Source organism: Taudactylus pleione, unplaced genomic scaffold (assembly GCF_031769625.1).
Source record: "Taudactylus pleione unplaced genomic scaffold, aTauple2 ptg001095l, whole genome shotgun sequence".
NCBI classification, from domain to species: domain Eukaryota; kingdom Metazoa; phylum Chordata; class Amphibia; order Anura; family Myobatrachidae; genus Taudactylus; species Taudactylus pleione.
In genome coordinates this window covers 1,512,291-1,539,828 of record NW_028285496.1, presented here as the reverse complement: position 1 = coordinate 1,539,828, position 27,538 = coordinate 1,512,291, and positions in this window count along the sequence as shown.

Below are 27,538 nucleotides of genomic sequence, written 5' to 3'. Positions count from 1 at the left end.
ATCAAGCGTGCGCCTGTGTCATAAGTGAAGGGCCGGCTGGCTTGACCATTAAAGGGTGCTGTAACCCCCAAAGTGCACTCCAAACAAAATAAAAAAGAATTTTTTGTGTTTGTGAATTGTGTGCGCAGTAGCCGAACGTGCATCAACAAAGTAGCTTCAAGCGTGCGCCTGTGTCATAAGTAAAGGGCCGGCTGGCTCATCTGTTAAAGGGTGCTGTAACCCCCAAAGTGCACTCCAAACAAAATAAAAAAATATTTTCTGTGTTTGTGAATTGCGTGCACTGTGGCTGCACGTGCATCAACAAAGGAGCAGCACCAAGCGTGCGCCTGTGTCCCATAAGTAAAGGGCCGACTGGCTTGTCTGTTAAAGGGTGCTGTAACCCCCAAAGTGCACTCCAAAAAAAAAATATATATATATTTTTTTTGTGTTTGTGAATTGTGTACGCAGTAGCTGCACGTGCATCAACAAAGTAGCGCCAAGCGTCCGCCTGTGTCGTAAGTGAAGGGCCGGCTGGCTTGACCGTTAAAGGGTGCTGTAACCCCCAAAGTGCACTGCAAACAAAATAAAAAATTTTTTTTGTGTTTGTGAATTTTGTGCACAGGAGCCGCACATGCATCAACAAAGTAGCGCTAAGCGTGCGCCTGTGTCATAAGTAAAGGGCCGGCTGGCTTGACCATTAAAGGGTGCTGTAACGCCCAAAGTGCACTCCAAACAAAATAAAAAATAATTTTTTGTGTTTGTGAATTGTGTGCGCAGTAGCCACACGTCCATCAACAAAGTAGCGCCAAGCGTGCGCCTGTGTCCCATAAGTAAAGGGCCGGCTGGCTTGTCCGTTAAAGGGTGCTGTAACCCCCAAAGTGCACTCCAAAAAAATAAAAATATATATTTTTTAGTGTTTGTGAATTGTGTGCGCAGTAGCCGCACGTGCATCAACAAAGTAGCGCCAAGCGTGCGCCTGTGTCCCATAAGTAAAGGGCCGGCTGGCTTGTCCATTAAAGGGTGCTGTAACCCCCAAAGTGCACTCCAAAAAAAATAAAAATATATAATTTTTTGTGTTTGTGAATTGTGTGCACAGTAGCCGAACGTGCATCAACAAAGTAGCATCAAGCGTGCACCTGTGTCATAAGTGAAGGGCCGGCTGGCTTGACCATTAAAGGGTGCTGTAACCCCCAAAGTGCACTGCAAACAAAATAAAAAAATGTTTTTGTGTTTGTGAATTGTGTGCGCAGGAGCCGCACGTACATCAACAAAGTAGCGCCAAGCGTGCGCCTGTGTCATAAGTAAAGGGCCGGCTGGCTTGACCATTAAAGGGTGCTGTAATGCCCAAAGTGCACTCCAAACAAAATAAAAAATAATTTTTTGTGTTTGTGAATTGTGTGCGCAGGAGCCGCAGGTGCATCAACAAAGTAGCGCCAAGCGTGCGCCTGTGTCCCATAAGTAAAGGGCCGGCTGGCTTGTCCGTTAAAGGGTGCTGTAACCCCCAAAGTGCACTCCAAAAAAAATAAAAATATATATTTTTTAGTGTTTGTGAATTGTGTGCGCAGTAGCCGCACGTGCATCAACAAAGTAGCGCCAAGCGTGCGCCTGTGTCCCATAAGTAAAGGGCCAGCTGGCTTGTCCGTTAAAGGGTGCTGTAACCCCCAAAGTGCACTCCAAAAAAAATAAAAATATATAATTTTCTGTGTTTGTGAATTGTGTGCACAGTAGCCGAACGTGCATCAACAAAGTAGCATCAAGTGTGCGCCTGTGTCATAAGTGAAGGGCCGGCTGGCTTGACCATTAAAGGGTGCTGTAACCCCCAAAGTGCACTGCAAACAAAATTAAAAAAAAATTTTGTGTTTGTGAATTGTGTGCGCAGTAGCCGCACGTGCATCAACAAAATAGCTTCAAGCGTGCGCCTGTGTCATAAGTAAAGGGCCGGCTGGCTCATCTGTTAAAGGGTGCTGTAACCCCCAAAGTGCACTCCAAACAAAATAAAAAAAATATTTTCTGTGTTTGTGAATTGCGTGCACTGTGGCTGCACGTGCATCAACAAAGGAGCAGCACCAAGCGTGCGCCTGTGTCCCATAAGTAAAGGGCCGACAGGCTTGTCTGTTAAAGGGTGCTGTAACCCCCAAAGTGCACTCCAAAAAAAAAATATATATATATTTTTTTTGTGTTTGTGAATTGTGTACGCAGTAGCTGCACGTGCATCAAGTAGCGCCAAGCGTCCGCCTGTGTCATAAGTGAAGGGCCGGCTGGCTTGACCGTTAAAGGGTGCTGTAACCCCCAAAGTGCACTGCAAACAAAATAAAAAAAAAATTTTGTGTTTGTGAATTGTGTGCGCAGGAGCCGCACATGCATCAACAAAGTAGCGCCAAGCGTGCGCCTGTGTCATAAGTAAAGGGCTGGCTGGCTTGACCATTAAAGGGTGCTGTAACGCCCAAAGTGCACTCCAAACAAAATAAAAAACAATTTTTTGTGTTTATGAATTGTGTGCGCAGTAGCCGCACGTGCATCAACAAAGTAGCTTCAAGCGTGCGCCTGTGTCATAAGTAAAGGGCCAGCTGGCTCATCTGTTAAAGGGTGCTGTAACCCCCAAAGTGCACTCCAAACAAAATAAAAAAATATTTTCTGTGTTTGTGAATTGCGTGCACTGTGGCTGCACGTGCATCAACAAAGGAGCAGCACCAAGCGTGCGCCTGTGTCCCATAAGTAAAGGGCCGACTGGCTTGTCCGTTAAAGGGTGCTATAACCCCCAAAGTGCACTCCAAAAAAAAATATATATATTTTTTTTGTGTTTGTGAATTGTGTACGCAGTAGCTGCACGTGCATCAACAAAGTAGCGCCAAGCGTCCGCCTGTGTCATAAGTGAAGGGCCGGCTGGCTTGACCATTAAAGGGTGCTGTAACCCCCAAAGTGCACTGCAAACAAAATAAAAAAATTTTTTTGTGTTTGTGAATTGTGTGCGCAGGAGCCGCACGTGCATCAACAAAGTAGCGCCAAGCGTGCGCCTGTGTCATAAGTAAAGGGCCAGCTGGCTTGACCATTAAAGGGTGCTGTAATGCCCAAAGTGCACTCCAAACAAAATAAAAAATAATTTTTTGTGTTTGTGAATTGTGTGCGCAGTAGCCGCACGTGCATCAACAAAGTAGCGCCAAGCGTGCGCCTGTGTCCCATAAGTAAAGGGCCGGCTGGCTTGTCCATTAAAGGGTGCTGTAACCCCCAAAGTGCACTCCAAAAAAAATAAAAATATATATTTTTTTGTGTTTGTGAATTGTGTGCACAGTAGCCGAACGTGCATCAACAAAGTAGCATCAAGCGTGCGCCTGTGTCATAAATGAAGGGCCGGCTGGCTTGACCATTAAAGGGTGCTGTAACCCCCAAAGTGCACTCCAAACAAAATAAAAAATTATTTTTTGTGTTTGTGAATTGTGTGCGCAGTAGCCGCACGTGCATCAACAAAGTAGCTTCAAGCGTGCACCTGTGTCATAAGTAAAGGGCCGGCTGGCTCATCTGTTAAAGGGTGCTGTAACCCCCAAAGTGCACTCCAAACAAAATAAAAAAATATTTTCTGTGTTTGTGAATTGCGTGCACTGTGGCTGCACGTGTATCAACAAAGGAGCGGTACCAAGCGTGCGCCTGTGTCCCATAAGTAAAGGGCCGACTGGCTTGTCCGTTAAAGGGTGCTGTAACCCCCAAAGTGCACTCCAAAAAAAAAATATATATATTTTTTTTTTGTGTTTGTGAATTGTGTACGCAGTAGCTGCACGTGCATCAACAAAGTAGCTCCAAGCGTGCGCCTGTGTCATAAGTGAAGGGCCGGCTGGCTTGACCGTTAAAGGGTGCTGTAACCCCCAAAGTGCACTGCAAACAAAATAAAACATTTTTTTTGTGTTTGTGAATTGTGTGCGCAGGAGCCGCACGTGCATCAACAAAGCAGCGCCAAGCGTGCGCCTGTGTCATAAGTAAAGGGCCGGCTGGCTTGACCATTAAAGGGTGCTGTAACCCCCAAAGTGCACTACAAACAAAATAAAAAATATTTTTTTGTGTTTGTGAATTGTGTGCGCAGTAGCCGAACGTGCAACAACAAAGTAGCGCCAAGCGTGCGCCTGTGTCATAAGTGAAGGGCTGGATGGCTTAACTGTTAAAGGGTGCTGTAACCCCCAAAGTGCACTCCAAACAAAATAAAAAATTCTTCTTTTTTTTCTGTCTTTGTGAATTGTGTGGGGGGATGCACGTGCATCAACAAAGGAGCAGCGCCAAGCGTGCGCCTGTGTCCCATAAGTAAAGAGCCAGCTGGCTCATTTCTTAAAGGGTGATGTAACCCACAAAGTGCACCAGTCTCCAACAAAAATAAAAAATTATTTTCTGTGTTTGTGTGCACCTTAGCCGCACGTATATATCAATATAACATAAATGGAGGACCAAACTTTCTCCGATAAAAATAAAATAGGGAAAGATCAAGAACCACTTCCTCCTAGTGCTGAAGCTGCTGCCACTAGTCATGACATAGACAATAACATGCCATCAACGTCGTCTGCCAAGGCCGATGCCCAATGTCATAGTAGAGAGCACATACAATCCCAAATGACAAAGTTCAGGAAAATGACCTTAAAAAAACATTTAAATCATCTGAGGAGAAACATAAACTTGCCAATATGCCATTTACGACACGGCAGGGAACGGATAAGGTCTTTCTTATGTTCATGACTAGTGGTTCAGCTCCACATGACGATGGAAGCCCTCCTCCCGCTAAAAAAATCAAACGAGTTAAGCTGGCAAAAGCACAGCGAAGAACTATGCGTTCTAAGAAGATATCACAAATCCCCAAGGAGAGTCCAAGTGTGGTGGCGGTTGCGATGCCTGACCTTCCCAGCACTGGACGGGAAGAGGTGGCTCTTTCCACCATTTGCACGCCCCCTGCAAGTGCTGAAAGGAGCACCCACAGTCCACTTGCTGATATGCAAATTGAAGATGTCACTGTTGAAGTACAACAGGATGAGGATACTGGTGTAGCTGGCGCTGAGGAGGAAGTTGGCGAGGAGGATTCTGATGGTGATGTGGTTTGTTTAAATCAGGCTACGGGGGAGACAGTTGTTGTCCGTGGGATGAAAAAGCCCATCACGGTCATGCCTGGGCAGAGGACCAAACATTCCACCTCTTTGGTCTGGCAATATTTCTATTCAAATCCGGACAACAACTGTCTTGCCATATGTAACATATGTAAAGGTCAAATAAGTAGGGGTAGGGGCGTTAACCACCTAGGAACATCCTCCCTTATACGTCACCTGCAGCGCGTTCATAAAAAGTTACTGTCAAGTTCAGAAACTTTGGCTAAGACCGTAAGCAGTCCAGGGACACCTAAATCCCTTTGTTCTGTTGTATCCAAGCGCCTGCAAACCACACCGTCAACTCCCTCCTCGTCAATTTCATCCTTAGTCAGGATCAGAAGTAGTCCTGCAGGCCATGGCATGACTGACTCTCCTATCCGGGATTCCTCCGGAGGATCCTGCATTGCTACGTCTACTGCTGCTGCTGTTGCTGCAGGGAGTTGTTCATCATCCCAGAGAGGAAGTAGGAACACCACTACTTTTACTAAACAATTGACCCTCCAACAGTCCTTAGCGAGGAGGATGAAGTACGACAGCAGTCATCCTGAAGCAAAATGTATAACTGAGGCCTTGACTGCTATGTTGGTGTTAGACGTGCGTCTGGTACCCGCTATTAGTGGAGTGGGATTTAGACAATTGATGGAGGTAGTGTGTCCCCGGTTCCAAATCCCGTCTAGATTCCACTTCACTAGGCAGGCGATACCGAGACTGTACAGAAACGTCAGAAAAAGTGTCCTCAGTGTCCTGAAAAATGCCGTTGTACCCAATGTCCACTTAACCACGAACATGTGGACAAGTGGAACAGGGCAGACTAAGGACTATATGACTGTGACAGCCCACTGGGTAGATGTATCACCTTACACAGCAACAGCAGCAGCGTCACCAGTAGCAGCATCTCAGAAACGCCAGCTCGTTCCAAGGCAGGCTACGCTGTGTATCACCAGTTTCAGTAAGAGGCACACCGCCGACAACCTCTTAGAGAAACTGAGGGAAATCATCACCTAGTGGCTTACCCCACTTAGACTCTCCTGGGGATTTGTGATATCTGACAATGCCACCAATATTGTGCGGGCATTACATCTGGGCATATTCCAGCACGTCCCATGTTTTGCTCACACAATAAACTTGGTGGTGCAGAATTTTCTGAAAAGCGACAGGGGCGTGCAGGAGACGCTTTGGGTGGCCCGAAAAATTTCTGGCCACTTTCGCCATTCAGCGACTGCGTGCCGAAGACTGGAGCGGCAGCAAACACTCTTGAACCTGCCCCGCCATCACCTGAAGCAAGAGCTTGCGATGCGGTGGAACTCAACCCTCTATATGCTTTAGAAGATGGAGGAGCAGCAAAAGGCCATTCAAGCCTATACAACCACCTATGACATAGGCAAAGGAGGGGGTATGCACCTGACTCAAGCACAGTGGAGAATGATTTCCGTGTTGTGCAAGGTTCTCAGCCCTTCGAACTTGCCACACGTGAAGTCAGTTCAGACACTGCCAGCTTGAGTCAGGCATTCCCCTCATCAGGCTTTTGCAGAAGCAGCTGGAGAAAGTGAAGGAGGAGCTAAGACAGAGCGATTTCGCTCGGCATGTGGGACTTGTGGATGAAGCCCTTCATTCGCTTTGCCAGGATTCCAGGGTGGTCAATCTGTTGAAATCAGACCACTACATTTTGGCCACCGTGCTCGATCCTAGGTTTAAAGCCTATGTGGTGTCTCTCTTTCCGGCTGACACAAGCCTGCAGAGGTGCAAAGACCTGCTGGTGAAAACACTGTCAGCTGAAGCAGAACGTGACATGTCAACAGCTCCTTCTTCATTTTCTCCCGCAACTGGGGCTGCCAGGAAAAAACTTAGGTATCTTAAGCCACCCGCTGGCGGTGATGCAGGGCAGGCAGGACCAAGTTTGGACATCTGGTCCGGACTGAAGGACCTGGCAACAATTTCTGACATGTCTACTGTCACTGCATATGATACTGTCACCATTGACAGAATGGTGGAGGATTACATCGGTGACAGCATCCAAGTAGGCATGTCAGACAGTCCATACCTGTACTGGCAGGAAAAAGAGGCAATTTGGAGGCCCCTGTACAAACTGGCTCTATTTTACCTGAGTTGCCCCCCCTCCAGTGTGTACTCCGAAAGAGTGTTTAGTGCAGCCGGGAACCTTGTCAGTGAAAGGCGTAGAAGGTTGCTTCCACAAAATGTAGAGAAGATGATGTTCATAAAAATGAATTATCAACTCTTCCAGGGAGACCAGCCTCCAGAACGTACAGAGGGACCTGTGGTGGTGGATTCCAGCAGGGACAAATTAATTCTCTGTGAGGATGAGGATGTACACAACACTGAAGAGGGTGAGGAATCGGTGGATGAGGAGGATGAGGACGACATCTTGCCTCTGTAGAGCCAGGTTGTTCAGGGACAGATTAATTGCCAGCTTGTTTTGTGGGGCCCAAACGAACCAATAATTTCAGCCACAGTCGTGTGGCAGACCCTGGCGCTGAAATGATTGTTTTGTCAAATTGTGCATGTCCTGTTTATACAACATTCCCAAGGACAATTCCATCTTGCACCTCTTTTTTTTTCTTTGCATTATGTACTGTTTGGGGCCTAGTTTTTCAAACTGCCATCCTGTCTGCCACTGCAGTATCACGCCTAGATGGACCACGTGTTTGTGCCGCCCACTTGTATCTCTTAGCATAGTCATCCAGCTACCTCGGTGCAACCTTTTGGACATAAAAACACCATTGTGAGGTGTTCAGAATAGAATGGAAATGAGTGGAAATTAAGGTTATTGAGGTTAATAATAGCATAGGAGTAGAAAAACCCACAAATTCTGTGATTTTAGCTGTTTTTATGCTTTTTATAAAAAAAATACAGATACAAAACACAAAACCCAGAACCCAAAACATGGAAGGGTGGTTTTGGCAAAACCAATCCAGATCCAAAACACAAAGAAAGATCCAGATCCAAAACCAAAACACAAAACACGAAAAGTGGCCGGTGCACACCCCTAGTATATATTATATATATACAGCTGTGTCCTCATACACACATCTGCAAAGCACACTATAGAGGCCCGTTCGGTGCGCTACTGACTGTAACTAAATCACATTATACATCTCGTTACAAACTTATGCTTCTTTCACAAAATATGCTTTTTAATTGCATCACTAGTGCTACAAAGTTACAGTGCCCGGGTACCCAGAATACGGAATCGGTATGCATTACCGCTGGACCCCTGGCTGGCGGTTCAAATCCCGACAGAGGAAGAAATCCCGATCGTCCATAGGTAAGTATTCACTAACCTAATCTACCCCCTAACCCTAACTCTCCTGTAGGGTACCTAACCCTAACCTTCCCCCCCTATGTCTAACCCTAATCTCCCCCTCTAAGTGCCTAAACCTAACCCCCCCTTCCCCGCCGCCTAAACCTAAGTCCCCCGGGGGGGGTGCCTAACACTAACCTCCCCCTGGGGGTGCCTAACCCTAACTCTCCCTCCCCCTAGCCTAACCCTAACCTCCCGGGTGGTGCCTAACCCTAAGCCCCCCCCCCGGAGCCTAAACCTAACCCTCCCCCCCGCGGCTGTACGCTACGGCACCCGGCATCCGCTCGATCGGGATGCCGGGCGCCGGTCTCCCTACGTCGATCAAATGACAGGCGTCTAGTTTTAGACGCCTGTCATTCGTCCCTTGTCGGGATAACAATGACTTGAAGCCGGCGGTCGGCATTCCGTCCGCCGGCTTCCTGAACGTATGCCATACTGGCGCTGGCACTGCGCACAGCTGCGATGTGCGACTCAGACACTAACCTGGGTAAAAAGGCAAAAGTTGGTGAGTCGATACGGGTGAGCTGCACCATGCATCGTGCCGCGCGTCCTTCTGCTTAATCCCCAACTTTATATAAATTCCTTTGAGATATAAATACTAAGTGCCCAGACATTATAAGTGACTCTGTATGTAGCTACGATGCAAATAAGACGCTAAATTCAGGGAAAAATTCCGGGAATCACTACCGATGATGGAGCATCTAAGTGGCACCAGGCACCTCACGCCATATGGCGCAAAAGGATAGATGTATGTGAACACATCTGTAGTACTGTAGCCTAAGCGTTAAAACCGTACACAGCTAATTCTATGTAAGCTTAAGAAAGATCAACAATACCTCTAAGCGGGCAGCAAACGCATTTCATAAGAACCTACTATACGATTGGTGCAGGGGCGTTTCTAGGGAGGAGGGGGCCCGTGTGCAGTCTCCGACACGGGCCCCCTGCTCTCTGTCCGGCGGCTGGCAGCGCACTGAGCTGTGCACGGCCATCACCGGAGTTATAGACTCTGGGCACTAGAGTGCGCCCAGAGTCTATAGAGTATGCGCAGGTCACCGGGAAAATGGCCACGGCGGCCATTTTCCAGTCGTTTTTACAGTGCCAGACCCCCGCGCCGACGTGGGACTCCGGAAAGGTAAGTGTTACTATGGGTACAGGGTGTGCGGTGCGGGGCCCCCCTGCACACCCTGCACCCATTATAGATACGCCCCTGGACTGGTGAAGCTAACATGAAGACAGGTGCCCTGCCTTGTAATATTTTTACAACAATGATATATACCGTAACAGAAAGAAGGGTAGTTAAATCCCCAAAATAATTATATTCAAAGTAGAGATGAGTGGTACATTTTGGGTTGTAGTGAATAGACCGGCGGACGCAATGCCGCCGTTATAATTCCCGACTGCACTTGCCCGTCAAGGGACTTAAGATAGGCGTCGAAATGCTGACGCCTATCTTAATCCCGACACCGGAGGACCGACCCCCGCCATCCCTATCGTCTGCTGACGGGTAAGTATAACACTTAACTCGGGGATGGGGGGTTATGTTTAGGGACCCCCAAGGGGATTTAGGATTATGCCCCCCCACCCCGGGGAAGGTTAGGGTTAGGCTAGGGGAAGGGTGGTTAGGGATAGGCACTAGGGCGGGGGGGGGGGGGGATTAGGTTTAGGCAACCCTGGGGGGAGGTTAGGGTTAGGCACCCCTAAAGGAGGGTTAGGGATGGGAGGGAGAGGGGAGGGTTAGGGTACTTACCAATACCCATCGGGATTTCTCACTGCCGGGATTTGGACCAGCGGATGCTGAGCCGTCGGTATTTCAATCCTGTTCCGTTCAGTTATTATTACTAGGTTTTATTTCCCCAAATTAGTGCAAGTTCAGATTAGTTCGGATTTATCCTATTGGCGATCCAAAACACGTGAGAGCCGGATAGCCAATAGGATGACGTTTTTGAGATCCGAATATAACCGGGTAAAACCTCTAATTCAAAGCGAGATTATCTGAATTTCTTCGGTCTTTCTCTCTCCCGCACAGTGTCGTTCATGTTATCTTTAAAAAAAAAAAAATTAACATTTTATTGTTACAAAAAATAAAAGCAACAAAATAATTTAAAAAGCGCCGTATTTGATCAGCCGCCCTCACAAAGCTGCTCTCTCCGCCTCATCGGTCCCATCACACGCTACCTCTGGCAGATCCATGACCGATGCAGTGGGTTTATCATGTCTTTGATCATATGTAATATGGGGGTCATTCAGACCCGGTCGTTAGCGCTCGGACCGGGTCGATGGCCCCCCACAGAGCATGCGTGAGACCCGCTACGACCGACAGCGCCGGTCGTAGCGGGTCTAGATCCAAAGGGGGCGAGCTGTCGATGTTGATTGACAGCTCGCCCCGTTTGGAAGGCGGGCCGGGGGGGTGGCAGCCCAAACGGGGGCGTTCCCATGGGAACGCCTACCGTTTGGGGGCGGGCCCACTGACATCACTAGTGATGTCAGTGGAGAGCTTCCGGCTCAGACAGAGCTGAAAGCTCTCCGGGGCTTACGACAAGGGAGACCCTTCCCTAGGGTCTCGTCGTAAGCCCCGATGGTCGCGATGGTCTTGACCATCGCGACCATCACCTTAGGCGGTCATAAGCCTTACCACCGCAAAGGAGGACGTCTTGAAAATTCAAGACGTCCTCCCCTCATTCAGACCGACCGCACGCTCTGTGCGACCGGCTCTGAATGAGGTCCTATATGTGTTATCTGAGCATGTTTTAAGTTGTCCCCATGCAGCAGGTGTATGTTTTTCCTTTTAAAATAAAATATCAGAGTGAAGCTGCCCTGGCACTGGGAAGTGTTGGTCGGCGTACGCAGATAATCGCAGAGCGTTGCATTACTGTGTACATTCCATTCCGAACCAGACTAACTGCTCTTTTCAGCAGGATTCTTACATCTGGTGACTGCTCTGCTCTTTGCTGACAAATATGCTTTTAATTGTTGATTGTGCTTTTTGCAGTGAAACTGACATGAATGTATTCGTCTCTCGGTTGTGCAGTGCTAAAAGGAACTTTACAGCTACCAAGGTAATGGAAATATTATACAGGTTTTGGGGCCTCTTATCCATAAACCCGTTACGCTGAAAGTTCCAAAGTTAAGCATGAAAAAATGCAAATGATTGCTGCTGTTGGATGGATGTCCTGCGCACAGACACGGGCCACCGGGAGGTGGGCTTCAGTGAACGCAAAAAAAGACAGTCTCACGGGCGTGTTATGAATGTGTCACAGGCTTGTCAGCGAACGCAGCTGCAGTCACAGACGCCATGTTTACAGCAATTTCAGAAGGAGACACTGCGCCAGGCAGAGAACGGTCAAAGTGTCCTTGGTGAACGCGACGATGCGCTAATGGTGGAGTGTTTGAAACACCAGACGGAGTTGCGCTGTCCTCGGGCTTTGAGAGTGGGCATCTCGGGTCTGGCACTGTCATGGCACGCTAGTACACAAGGAAACGGGTGAAACTAGCATTTGCATATTACCGCTGTTGCGGCTCCGCCAAAAATCACAACCGTGGCTGCAACTGCTCTGAATCACCTCTGAATCAGGCATTTATTTAGATTGTAAGTAAATAGCTCCTGCAAAGTACCCAATTCAAGACAGCGGATGTAGGGGCTGGTTCTGAATCACACGCAATGCGCTCGGATCTCACAGATTTCAGCGTACTGCGCATGCACTATATAAGGTATCCGCACACAGGTGTAGATTGCTAGTGCGTACAGACGGGATCCATCTGTTGACGGACCACACCATCCTTGTAAAGAGCGTTTCTAGGCTGTTACTGGGCAGCTAAAATGCGATTGCACGGAACCCTTCCAGCTCTTGGGAGCATCACGGAAGTGTCATGGGTGTGTTCCAGGGCCGGATTGAGGCTTGTTGGAGCCCCGGGGCAATTAAATTATGGGGGCCCCATTGCCACGGCCTCACGTAGCGACTACATATATGTCCACTTGCATCTTTGCTGCTTGTGCGGCAAAAAGTGCCACATATGGTGCGAGTCGTGCGCCCGCTTGCGGGTACGCGTGCTGCATTTGCACCAACGATCCATAGGACTGCATGGTGCGAATGCAGCTGTGGCATGCCGTATCGTGATGCACGCAGTCTTGGCAAATCGCATGACGCGATGCGTGTGCGCGTTTGACAGGCAGGAATGCAAGAGGACACATCAGTATGTCACTGGACTCTACACTGACCGGCAAGATCGCAGCACACTACTTCGTGTCCGCAACACTGCTGGGAAGCGACTCCTGGCAGCATAGCGGACATGGGGCCTCATTCAGCACAGGACAGAAATACAAAGCTGCACGCAAGCAGTTATGGTAAAGCAGCAGGAGGCTGCAAGGACAGATTATCCGATGCTGCGTCCAAAGATGCAGCATCGGATAATCTGCAATAACATTGGCCGGCTGAGTGACCCACGGGTTCACGCAAGCCGGCTGCCGCAGATACAGTAAAGAGGCTAGGAAATCTCCATCAGCCGATCTTGGCCTCTTCCCTCCCCCCCCAACAGCAGCAACACACCGCCCCCTCCCAGCCATAAACACCTAGAAGAAGACACTGACACTTTAATGGAACAGAAGTTTCTAACTGATATAAAACACATAGAAGTGAATTCATACTGTACTTTTTTTTATAGAATTTTATGAGAATTTTCCATGAAATTGTAACAAACATGTTACACTGGACCTGATTCAGAGCCGGACGCACTTTGAGAGTGCTCGCTCTGAATCAGGGCTTCTCTGTTTTTTTTTTAAAGACGGCTTCCTGGCCGCTCGCTAAGCTGTGGGTGACCACCAACAGCTTTAGCGACCGACCAGGTGATGGTCGCGAAGGTCGTGACCATCGCGACCATCGGGGCTTGCGACAAGACCCTTGTGGTAGGATCTCGTTCCCGCAAGCCCCAGTGAGCTTTTGGCTCTAATAGAGCCGGAAGCTCACCCAATGACATCACTCGTGATGTCAGTGGGGCCGCCTCCCAAACGGCAGGCGTTCCTTCGGGAACGCTTCCGTTTGGCCAGCCACCCCCCCGGCCCACCTCCAAAACGGGGCAAGCTGTCAATCACAATCGACAGCTGCCCTCTTTGGTGCAAGACCCGTAGTGACGCCGGCTCTGGCGTGCGCATGCACAGTGGGGGACCATCGACCCGCTTGCGAGCGCTGTGCGGGTCTGAATCAGGCCCACTGATCCCATCATCAAGTAAGTGGATATGGAGGCAATTGAAAATAATTAACGACAGAGGAGTAATGGGAATGACTAGGGGGTATTAAGCATAGATAGAAAAAAATAGAAGGAAGGAGGAGAAGAAAGGGGAGGAAGTAGGAGGATAGCTTGTGTTTTTAAAGGATGGGATGGACAGCTGGAGGGAGTCTACTGAGTGTTGTGTGTGGGCTTCGTAGTAGGAGATCCAAGGTGTCCAATTTCCAAAATATTTGTGGAGAAGTTCATGAAGACAAGTGGTGATGTGCTCGATGTGATAAACATGCCAAACGGAGTAGTCCAGAGGAAGTGGGGGATCTGCTGTCTTCCAGATGGCAGCAATGGAACAATTGGCTGCGTTGAGAATGAGTCTAATAAGTGCATGAGAGAGACTTTCCACATTGGGGCGAGGCCTTGGTAGATGCAAAAATGAGAGACAAAGCGTCAGCGAAACACCCACAAGGGAGCAAATTACTTGATAAACATCCCAAAATGGCCTAATCTTAGGACACTGCCACCATATATGAGCAAAGGTTCCCTCTTCTCCACAACACAGCCAACATTTATCAGAAGCCTGAGGAAATATGACTTGACGTTGGGTAGGTATTAGCTATCATTAATATACGTGATTCTAAGTATTCTCTTTAATTTTAGCGACGAGTTCACAAATTTGATTCCATTCCTCCAGTTCCATAGCTACCCCAATATCCCTTTCCCAAGCAAGCGTGTGAGGGTCCCTGGGGTGTTGATTGTGGGCAAGCAGAAGACCATAAAAGACAATGTGAGGCTTTTGGATTCACATCTGTTGAGGCAATAGGTTTCGAGAGATGTGCTTGACGGGGGCATTGTAAACCTAACACAGAATTATAATGGTGGCGGAGTTGTAGATACTGGAAGAAACTTTATATTGTGTCTAGTCCAATAGATAAAGGGTTTGGGGTCAACTCCAGAAGGAAACCCAAGATTGTTCCATAATGGAGTCATTGGCAGACAACTCTGGATGAGCCCAAATTCCCTACTGCAGTAATCCCGTATTGCTAGAGAAAAGTGGAGTATTGGAAAGAGGCAGGAAGAAGGAGGCCTGTATCTGGGCTGCAACCAGTATGAGCAAGTACGGAGAGAGAAGGCCTACAATGTTGGCTTCAAGGTCAACCCACGCCCAATGATGAAAATTTACATGTGCCAGGACCGCTTGAGTGAAATGAGCTGCAAAGTAGTATTTTTGTAAATAGGAAGGCCTAGACACCATCGATGGAATGACCACAGATAACTCAACCCCGAACCCCGTTCCTCTTATCTGACCATATAAATCGAGAGACCAAACGTTAGAGATTAGTCATATAAAGGGATGGAACACAGACTGGCAGTATCTGACAGAGATAAAGGAACCTCGGGTTGACATTCATCTTGACGGCATTAATTAGCATTAATGCAACCAATCCATGAAATAAAGTGACATCCCCAGGCCCCAATACCTTATTGAATTTTCTTCAAAAGGAGAGCAAAGTTCGCTATGAACTGCTGGTCATAAGACTTGGTGAGCTGTACAACTAGGTGCTTCATGGAACCAGAGCACCAGTGAAAATCACACTGGAGTTGGAGAAGCGCTTGCAGGTCAATGTGCAGAGGAAGAACTCAATTTTGTCAGAATTGATTTTAAAAGGAGATAACTGGCCATAGGCATGAAGCTCAGTTAAATACCAAAGGAAGGGAAGAAACAGGCTTGGTTATAGTATGCATAAGAAAAATGAGCGATTGAACGATTCCGACATCGTTATCATTCAATCGTTCATTAATTGTGCAGTGAATATGCCGATCAACGATAAACGCTCCCGCTGGTCGTTGTCGCCATTTGTCATCGCCTAAACATATACAATATCGACAGGTTGTGCATGTTTGGGGATGAGGAAGGGTGCCTGCACTAAACGACATATCGTTCAGTGTGGGCACATTATCCAACTTCTCAGGATGATGAATGATTGAACGATTACAATGTTGTAATTGTGAGAGCCGCGCCGGGCGGGGTGACAGAGGGCGTGACCTAATCGTGGGCGGTGTGGTCACGCCCCCTTAGGGAAAAAAAAAAACTGAAAAAAAAAACATTTTAGCCCGGGGTTGCGCGCTGGGAGGGGGGCGCTGTGAGCCCCTCAGCCCGGCGCACAGCCAATGAGGGCGCGATCAGTGTGATCACTTCCCCCATTGGCATAGGAGACTGGTCCAGGTGCTGCTTGGCAGCTGCTAGCAGTCTCCCACTGCAGCCCAGCACACAGCAGCGTGTGCATGTAGAAGGGAGGGGGGGCAGTGCCGGACCCGGGTCCCCGTCGGGCGCCTCCAGCAAGCCCGGGTAATTTGTACCCACTCCCCCCCACCTCTTGGCGCCCCTGGTAATTGTACAGTCGTTCTCGTGTAGTGGATACGCACCTTAAGTTCTTATATCAGCCACTGAAAAACAAGTGTCTCTACAGTATATGGAAGCATTTGGATATTTGGTTTCTGCCCTATTAGTACACAGTTTTAAACTATGAAATGTGAAATGTTCTTACTAGTGACAACAACGTGAAATGAGGATGAGAGATATAAAACAAATCATTATCAGCAAAAAGTGCCAATTTCTGTTCAGCGTTACCCACAGACAAGCTTGTTATGTCTTGTATCATTAGTCACTTTAAAAGATTTTGACATCAACCCACTTACTAGAGTACCAGCAAATGAGTGGCTGAAAACCTCTTCGGAGGAGTATGCAGTAAATAAAATCTCAAATGAATCTATTGAACAGCTTCTCGGCGACTATTATCAAGATCACACTACTGAATAGTAAGGACGCAAAAGAAATTTAAACTTATTTTCATCACAAATTGTGTTTTTATACTGCGCATGCAAACTATGCATAAATCACTATGGCAACTAGGGGTTACATGAGCCAGGTGTAAACTCATCCAAATAGTGTTCATGGATTCCATGGCAGGAGCAGGTACACAAGTATGGCAACAGGGAGGGAGTAACACACAAATGGTGATGATGCTTTATTTAGGAAGCAGAACACAATGTGAAGATAATTGTATGGCAGAGAATGAAGAGTAAAAATCACTGAGCCAAGGTAAACAAACAGAGAAGGCAGACAATGGTGTGGCGTGCAGTAGAAAGACAAGATAACACTAGCAATCACCTAGCACTGATTGCTAGGTACTTTTCTATTTTATAATACTAGATGGTGGGGATCCGAGGTTTCAAGAGGCTGTCGACATTCTGCACATTTTTGGTCATATCATCCTAAAGTCGGGGAAGAAAACAAATGTTTGTATTGATTTGAACTTAATTTTGTATTAGCATCTTGTTTAAATTGCCTTTTACATGGTAAACACAACTTTATTAGTTTTAGCACTGTCCAGATATAGACAAGTTATATTGTGTTTAATTTGTTTACAGTAACTTTAGCATTTTCTATTACCACTATCAAGCCACATCTCCCAGCACAAATCTAGACACATATACTACTGTTTTCTCCTGGTGTAAACCAGGCACATATACTACTGCTCTCTCCTGGTGTAACCCAGGCGCATATACTACTGTTCTCTCCTGGTGTAAACCAGGCACATATACTACTGTTCTCTCTTGGTGTAACCCAGGCACATATACTACTGTTCTCTCTTGGTGTAACCCAGGCACATATACTACTGTTCTCTCCTGGTGTAACCCAGGGGCATATACTACTGTTCTCTCCTGGTGTAAACCAGGCACATATACTATTGTTCTCTCCTGGTGTAACCCAGGCACATATACTACTGTTCTCTCTTGGTGTAACCCAGGCACATATACTACTGTTCTCTCCTGGTGTAACCCAGGCGCATATACTACTGTTCTCTCCTGGTGTAACCCAGGCACATATACTACTGCTCTCTCCTGGTGTAACCCAGGCACATATACTACAGTTCTCTCCCGGTGTAACCCAGGCACATATACTACTGTTCTCTCCTGGTGTAACCCAGGCGCATATACTACTGTTCTCTCCTGGTCTAACCCAGGCACATATACTACTGTTCTCTCCTGGTGTAACCCAGGCACATATACTACTGTTCTCTCTTGGTGTAACCCAGGCACATATACTACTGTTCTCTCCTGGTGTAACCCAGGCGCATATACTACTGTTCTCTCCTGGTGTAAACCAGGCACATATACTATTGTTCTCTCCTGGTGTAACCCGGGCACATATACTACTGTTCTCTCCTGGTGTAACCCGGGCACATATACTACTGTTCTCTCCTGGTGTAACCAAGGCGCATATACTACTGTTCTCTCCTGGTGTAACCCAGGCGCATATACTACTGCTCTCTCCTGGTGTAACCCAAGCACATATACTACTGTTCTCTCCTGGTGTAACCCAGGCACATATACTACTGTTCTCTCCTGGTGTAACCCAGCCGCATATACTACTGTTCTCTCCTGGTGTAACCCAGGCGCATATACTACTGCTCTCTCCTGGTGTAACCCAGGCACATATACTACTGTTCTCTCCTGGTGTAACCCAGGCACATATACTACTGTTCTCTCCTGGTGTAACCCAGCCGCATATACTACTGTTCTCTCCTGGTGTAACCCAGGCACATATACTACTGTTCTCTCCTGGTGTAACCCACCACATATACTACTGTTCTCTCCTGGTGTAACCCAGACACATATACTACTGTTCTCTCCTGGTGTAACCCAGGCACATATACTACTGTTCTCTCCTGGTGAAACCCAGGCGCATATACTACTGTTCTCTCCCGGTGTAACCCAGGCGCATGTACTACTGTTCTCTCCTGGTGTAACCCAGGCACATATACTACTGTTCTCTCCTGGTGTAACCCAGACACATAAACTACTGTTCTCTCCTGGTGTAACCCAGGCACATATACTACTGTTCTCTCCTGGTGTAACCCAGACACATCCATACTGTTCTCTCCTGGTGTAACCCAGGCACATCCATACTGTTCTCTCCTGGTGTAACCCAGATACATATATTACAGTTCTCTCCTAGTGTAACCCAGGCACATATACTACTGTTCTCTCCTAGTGTAACCCAGGCACATATACTACTGTTCTCTCCTAGTGTAACCCAGGCACATATACTACTGTTCTCTCCTAGTGTAACCCAGGCACAAATACTACTGTTCTCTCCAGGTGTATCCCAGGCACATATACTACTGCTCTCTCCTGGTGTAACCCAGGCACATATACTACTGTTCTCTTCTGGCGTAACCCAGGCACATATACTACTGTTCTCTCCTGGTGTAACCCAGGCACATATACTACTGTTCTCTCCTGGTGTATCCCAGGTACATATACTACTGTTCTCTCCTGGTGTAACCCAAGCACATCCATACTGTTCTCTCCTGGTGTAACTCAGGCACATATACTACTGTTCTCTCCTGGTGTAACTCAGGCACATATACTACTGTTCTCTCCTGGTGTAACCAAGGCACATATATTACTGTTCTCTCCTGGTGTAACCCAGACACATCCATACTGTTCTCTCCTGGTGTAACCCAGGCACATATACTACTGTTATCTCCAGGTGTAACCCAGGCACATATACTACTGTTCTCTCCTGGTGTAACCCAGGCACATATACTACTGTTCTCTTCTGGTGTAACCCAGGCACATATACTACTGTTCCCTCCTGGTGTAACCCAGGCACATATACTACTGTTCTCTCCTGGTGTAACCCAGGCACATATACTACTGTTCTCTCCTGGTGTAACCCAGGCACATATGCTACTGTTCTCTCCTGGTGTAACTCAGGCACATATGCTACTGTTCTCTCCTGGTGTAACCCAGGCACATATAATACTATTCTCTCCTGGTGTAACCCAGGCACATATACTACTGTTCTCTCCTGGTGTAACCCAGACACATCCATACTGTTCTCTCCTGGTGTAACCCAGGCACAAGTAATACTGTTCTCCTGGTGTAACCCAGGCACATATACTACTGTTCTCTCCTGGTGTAACCCAGGCACATATACTACTGTTCTCTCCTGGTGTAACCTAGGTACATATACTACTGTTCTCTCCTGGTGTAACCCACTACTGTTCTTTCCTGGTGTAACCAGGCGCATATACTACTGTTCTCTCCTGGTGTAACCCAGGCAAATATACTACTGTTCTCTCCTGATGTAACCCAGATACACATACTACTGTTCTCTCCTGGTGTAACCCAGGCACATATAATACTGTTCTCTCCTGGTGTAACCCAGGCACATATATTACTGTTCTCTCCTGGTGTAACCCAGACACATCCATACTTTTCTCTCCTGGTGTAACCCAGGCACATATATTACTGTTCTCTCCTGGTGTAACCCAGGCACATATACTACTGTTCTCTTCTGGTGTAACCCAGGCACATATACTACTGTTATCTCCTGGTGTAACCCAGGCACATATACTACTGTTCTCTCCTGGTGTAACCTAGGTACATATACTACTGTTCTCTCCTGGTGTAACCCACTACTGTTCTTTCCTGGTGTAACCAGGCGCATATACTACTGTTCTCTCCTGGTGTAACCCAGGCAAATATACTACTGTTCTCTCCTCATGTAACCTAGATACATATACTACTGTTCTCTCCTGGTGTAACCCAGGCACCTATACTACTGTTCTCTCCTGGTGTAACATATACTACTGTTCTTTCATGATGTAACCCAGGCACCTTTACTACTGTTCCCTTTCTCGGTGTAACCCAGATACATAAAATACTGTTCCCTCCTAGTGTAAACCACTATTGTTCTCTCCTGGTGTAACCCAGGCACATATACTACTGTTTTCTCCCGGTGTTACCCAGGCACCTATACTACTGTTCTATCCTGGTGTAACCCAGGCACATATATTACTGTTCTCTCCTGGTGTAACCCAGGCACCTATACTACTGTTCTCTCCTGGTGTAACCCAGGTACATATACTACTGTTCTCAACTGGTCTAACCAAGGTAGATATACTACTGTTCTCTCCTTGTGTAACCCAGGCACGTATACTACTGAACTCTTCTGGTTTAGCCCAGGCGCTTATACTACTGTTCCCTCCTGCTGTATTCCAGGCGCTTATACTATTGTTCTCTCCTGGTGTAACCCAGACACATCCATACTGTTCTCTCCTGGTGTAACCCAGGCACATCCATACTGTTCTCTCCTGGTGTAACCCAGATACATATATTACAGTTCTCTCCTAGTGTAACCCAGGCACATATACTACTGTTCTCTCCTAGTGTAACCCAGGCACATATACTACTGTTCTCTCCTAGTGTAACCCAGGCACATATACTACTGTTCTCTCCTAGTGTAACCCAGGCACAAATACTACTGTTCTCTCCTGGTGTATCCCAGGCACATATACTACTGCTCTCTCCTGGTGTAACCCAGGCACATATACTACTGTTCTCTTCTGGCGTAACCCAGGCACATATACTACTGTTCTCTCCTGGTGTAACCCAGGCACATATACTACTGTTCTCTCCTGGTGTATCCCAGGTACATATACTACTGTTCTCTCCTGGTGTAACCCAAGCACATCCATACTGTTCTCTCCTGGTGTAACTCAGGCACATATACTACTGTTCTCTCCTGGTGTAACCCAGGCACATATACTACTGTTCTCTCCTGGTGTAACCCAGGCACATATATTACTGTTCTCTCCAGGTGTAACCCAGACACATCCATACTGTTCTCTCCTGGTGTAACCCAGGCACATATACTACTGTTATCTCCAGGTGTAACCCAGGCACATATACTACTGTTCTCTCCTGGTGTAACCCAGGCACATATACTACTGTTCTCTTCTGGTGTAACCCAGGCACATATACTACTGTTCTCTTCTGGTGTAACCCAGGCACATATACTACTGTTCTCTCCTGGTGTAACCCAGGCACATATACTACTGTTCTCTCCTGGTGTAACCCAGGCACATATGCTACTGTTCTCTCCTGGTGAAACTCAGGCACATATACTACTGTTCTCTCCTGGTGTAACCCAGGCACATATGCTACTGTTCTCTCCTGGTGTAACTCAGGCACATATGCTACTGTTCTCTCCTGGTGTAACCCAGGCACATATAATACTATTCTCTCCTGGTGTAACCCAGGCACATATATTACTGTTCTCTCCGGGTGTAACCCAGGCACCTATACTACTGTTCTCTCCTGGTGTAACCCAGGTACATATACTACTGTTCTCAACTGGTCTAACCAAGGTAGATATACTACTGTTCTCTCCTTGTGTAACCCAGGCACGTATACTACTGAACTCTTCTGGTTTAGCCCAGGCGCTTATACTACTGTTCCCTCCTGCTGTATTCCAGGCGCTTATACTACTGTTCTCTCCTGGTGTAACCCAGATACATAAACTACTGTTCTCTTCTGGTGTAACCCAGGCGCTTATACTACTGTTCCCTCCTGGTGTAACCCAGGCACATATACTACTGTTCTCTCCTAGTGTAACCCACTACGGTTCTCTCCTGGTGTAACTCAGGTGCATATACTACTGTTCTCTCCTGGTGTAACATATACTACTATTCTCTCCCGGTGTAACCTAGGTGCATATACTACTGTTCTCTCCTGGTGTAACCCAAGCACATATACTACTATTCTCTCCTGGTGTAATCCAGGCGCATATACTACTGTTCTCTCCTGGTGTAACCCAGGCACCTATACTACTGTTCTCTCCTGGTGTAACCTATATAAATTATAGCCTGAGGCTTGGCTCCCACTATCACCAACAACTCGCACAGACACCAACCCTGCTAACCAGGGCTCAGAGGTTCTCCACTCCGCGTGTTATGGCAGTCTCCAATGCAACAGACACCAACCCTGCTTACCAGGTCTCTGAGGTTCTCCACTCCGCGTGTTATGGCAGTCTCCAATGCAACAGACACCAACCCTGCTAACCAGGGCTCAGAGGTTCTCCACTCCGCGTGTTATGGCAGTCTCCAATACAACTGACACCAACCCTGTTATCCAGGGCTCAGAGGTTCTCCACTCCGCCTGTCATGTCAGTCTCCAATGTAACAGACACCAGCCCTGCTAACCAGGGCTCAGAGGTACTCCACTCCGCGTGTTATGGCAGTCTTCATTTACTACTGTTCTCTCCTTGTGTAACCCAGGCACATATACTACTGTTCTCTCTTGTGTAACCTGGCTCATATACTACTGTTCTCTACTGGTGTAACCCAGGTGCATATACTACTGTTCTCTCCTGGTGTAAACCAGGCGCATATACTACTGTTCTCTCCTGGTGTAACCCAGGCACATATACTACTGTTCTCTCCTGGTGTAACTCAGGCACATCAGGGCCGAAACTAGGATTTTTGTCACCAGGGGCAAGACAGTAATTTGGCGCCCCCCATGTAATTCCCCCTGCAGTAGTGCCCATATTGTAATGCCCCCATAGTAATGCCCATATGTTAATACCCCCACAGTAATGCCCCTGTAGTGCCCACCATACAGTAATGCCCCTGTAGTGCCCATGCTCCCATATTAATGCCCCTGTAGTGCCCATGCTTTCATAGTAATGCCCCTGTAGTGCCCATGCTCTCATAGTAATGCCCCTGTATTGTCCATGCCCCATAGTAATGCCCCTGTAGTGCAGCTTTTTAAAAAAAAAAATACTTACCTTGAACCCCGCTCCTGCATCCAGCGTCGCGTCCGGTCCGCCGACTGCTCCTTGGAACTATGGGGGAGATGTCATGACGTCTCCCCCATAGTGCCTGTGGGGAGAGCCGGAAGCTGGAGTTCGAGAGAGAACTCCAGCCTCCGGCTGCGGCTACACCGCGTCGCTGCAGAGAAGGAGCCGGGTGCCCGCTGGTAATAAATATTACCAGCGGACGTCCGGCTTGGAGCCTCTCAGCAGCGCCGGGCTGGAGGTCACTGGCACCAGGTACAGCGGCTCACCCGGTGCACGTGCACCTCCAGCCCCCCTCTAGTTGCGGCCCTGGGCACATATACTACTGTTCTCTCCTGGTGTAACCCAGGCACATATACTACTGTTCTCTCCTAGTGTAACCCAGGCACATATACTACTGCTCTCTCCTGGTGTAACCCAGTCACATATTCTACTGTTCTCTCCTGGTGTAACCCAGGCGCATATACTACTGTTCTCTCCTGGTGTAACCCAGGCACATATACTACTGTTCTCTCCTGGTGTAACCAAGGCACATCCATACTGTTCTCTCCTGGTTTAACCCAGATACATATATTACTGTTCTCTCCTAGTGTAACCCAGGCACATATACTACTGTTCTCTCCTAGTGTAACCCAGGCACATATACTACTGTTCTGTCCTTGTGTAACCCAGGCACATATACTACTGTTCTCTCTTGTGTAACCTGGCTCATATACTACTGTTCTCTACTGGTGTAACCCAGGTGCATATACTACTGTTCTCTCCTGGTGTAAACCAGGCGCATATACTACTGTTCTCTCCTGGTGTAACCCAGGCACATTTACTACTATTCTCTCCTGGTGTAACCCAGGTACATATACTACTGTTCTCTCCTAGTGTAACCCAGGCACATATACTACTGTTCTGTCCTTGTGTAACCCAGACACATATACTACTGTTCTCTCCTAGTATAATTCAGGCACATATACTACTGTTCTCTCCTGGTGTAACCCAGGCACATATACTACTGTTCTCTCCTTGTGAAACCCATTACTGTTCTCTCCTGGTGTAACCCAGGCGCATATACTACTGTTCTCTTCTGGTGTAACATATACTACTGTTCTCTCCTGGTGTAACCCAGGCACATTTACTACTGTTCTCTCCTGGTGTAACCCAGGCACATATATACTACTGTTCTCTCCTGGTGTAACCCAGGCACATATACTACTGTTCTCTCCTGGTGTAACCCACTACTGTTCTCTCCTGGTGTAACCCAGGCACATATACTACTGTTCTCTTCTGGTGTAACCCAGGCACATATACTACTATTCTCTCCTGGTGTAACCCAGGCACATCCATACTGTTCTCTCCTGGTGTAACCCAGATACATATATTACAGTTCTCTCCTAGTGTAACCCAGGCACATATACTACTGTTCTCTCCTAGTGTAACCCAGGCACATATACTACTGTTCTCTCCTAGTGTAACCCAGGCACATATACTACTGTTCTCTCCTAGTGTAACCCAGGCACAAATACTACTGTTCTCTCCTGGTGTATCCCAGGCACATATACTACTGCTCTCTCCTGGTGTAACCCAGGCACATATACTACTGTTCTCTTCTGGCATAACCCAGGCACATATACTACTGTTCTCTCCTGGTGTAACCCAGGCACGTATACTACTGAACTCTTCTGGTTTAGCCCAGGCGCTTATACTACTGTTCCCTCCTGCTGTATTCCAGGCGCTTATACTACTGTTCTCTCCTGGTGTAACCCAGGTACATATACTACTGTTCTCTCCTAGTGTAACCCAGGCACATATACTACTGTTCTGTCCTTGTGTAACCCAGACACATATACTACTGTTCTCTCCTAGTATAATTCAGGCACATATACTACTGTTCTCTCCTGGTGTAACCCAGGCACATATACTACTGTTCTCTCCTTGTGAAACCCATTACTGTTCTCTCCTGGTGTAACCCAGGCGCATATACTACTGTTCTCTTCTGGTGTAACATATACTACTGTTCTCTCCTGGTGTAACCCAGGCACATTTACTACTGTTCTCTCCTGGTGTAACCCAGGCACATATATACTACTGTTCTCTCCTGGTGTAACTCAGGCACATATACTACTGTTCTCTCCTGGTGTAACCCACTACTGTTCTCTCCTGGTGTAACCCAGGCACATATACTACTGTTCTCTTCTGGTGTAACCCAGGCACATATACTACTATTCTCTCCTGGTGTAACCCAGGCACATCCATACTGTTCTGTCCTGGTGTAACCCAGATACATATATTACAGTTCTCTCCTAGTGTAACCCAGGCACATATACTACTGTTCTCTCCTAGTGTAACCCAGGCACATATACTACTGTTCTCTCCTAGTGTAACCCAGGCACATATACTACTGTTCTCTCCTAGTGTAACCCAGGCACAAATACTACTGTTCTCTCCTGGTGTATCCCAGGCACATATACTACTGCTCTCTCCTGGTGTAACCCAGGCACATATACTACTGTTCTCTTCTGGCGTAACCCAGGCACATATACTACTGTTCTCTCCTGGTGTAACCCAGGCACATATACTACTGTTCACTCCTGGTGTAACCCAGACACATATACTACTGTTCTCTCCTGGTGTATCCCAGGTACATATACTACTGTTCTCTCCTGGTGTAACCCAAGCACATCCATACTGTTCTCTCCTGGTGTAACTCAGGCACATATACTACTGTTCTCTCCTGGTGTAACCCAGGCACATATACTACTGTTCTCTCCTGGTGTAACCCAGGCACATATATTACTGTTCTCTCCTGGTGTAACCCAGGCACATATACTACTGTTCTCTCCTGGTGTAACCCAGGCACATATACTACTGTTCTCTTCTGGTGTAACCCAGGCACATATACTACTGTTCTCTCCTGGTGTAACCCAGGCACATATACTACTGTTCTCTCCTGGTGTAACCCAGGCACATATACTACTGTTCTCTCCTGGTGTAACCCAGGCACATATGCTACTGTTCTCTCCTGGTGTAACTCAGGCACATATGCTACTGTTCTCTCCTGGTGTAACCCAGGCACATATAATACTGTTCTCTCCTGGTGTAACCCAGGCACATATACTACTGTTCTCTCCTGGTGTAACCCAGACACATCCATACTGTTCTCTCCTGGTGTAACCCAGGCACAAGTAATACTGTTCTCCTGGTGTAACCCAGGCACATATACTACTGTTCTCTCCTGGTGTAACCCAGGCACATATACTACTGTTCTCTCCTGGTGTAACCTAGGTACATATACTACTGTTCTCTCCTGGTGTAACCCACTACTGTTCTTTCCTGGTGTAACCAGGCGCATATACTACTGTTCTCTCCTGGTGTAACCCAGGCAAATATACTACTGTTCTCTCCTGATGTATCCCAGATACACATACTACTGTTCTCTCCTGGTGTAACCCAGGCACATATAATACTGTTCTCTCCTGGCGTAACCCAGGCACATATATTACTGTTCTCTCCTGGTGTAACCCAGACACATCCATACTGTTCTCTCCTGGTGTAACCCAGGCACAAGTACTACTGTTATCTCCTGGTGTAACCCAGGCACATATACTACTGTTCTCTCCTGGTGTAACCCACCACATATACTACTGTTCTCTCCTGGTGTAACCCAGATACATATATTACAGTTCTCTCCTAGTGTAACCCAGGCACATATACTACTGTTCTCTCCTAGTGTAACCCAGGCACATATACTACTGTTCTCTCCTAGTGTAACCCAGGCACATATACTACTGCTCTCTCCTGGTGTAACCCAGGCACATATACTACTGTTCTCTTCTGGCGTAACCCAGGCACATATACTACTGTTCTCTCCTGGTGTAACCCAGGCACATATACTGCTGTTCTCTCCTGGTGTATCCCAGGTACATATACTACTGTTCTCTCCTGGTGTAACCCAAGCACATCCATACTGTTCTCTCCTGGTGTAACTCAGGCACATATACTACTGTTCTCTCCTGGTGTAACCCAGGCACATATATTACTGTTCTCTCCTGGTGTAACCCAGACACATCCATACTGTTCTCTCCTGGTGTAACCCAGGCACATATACTACTGTTATCTCCAGGTGTAACCCAGGCACATATACTACTGTTCTCTCCTGGTGTAACCCAGGCACATATACTACTGTTCTCTTCTGGTGTAACCCAGGCACATATACTACTGTTCTCTCCTGGTGTAACCCAGGCACATATACTACTGTTCTCTCCTGGT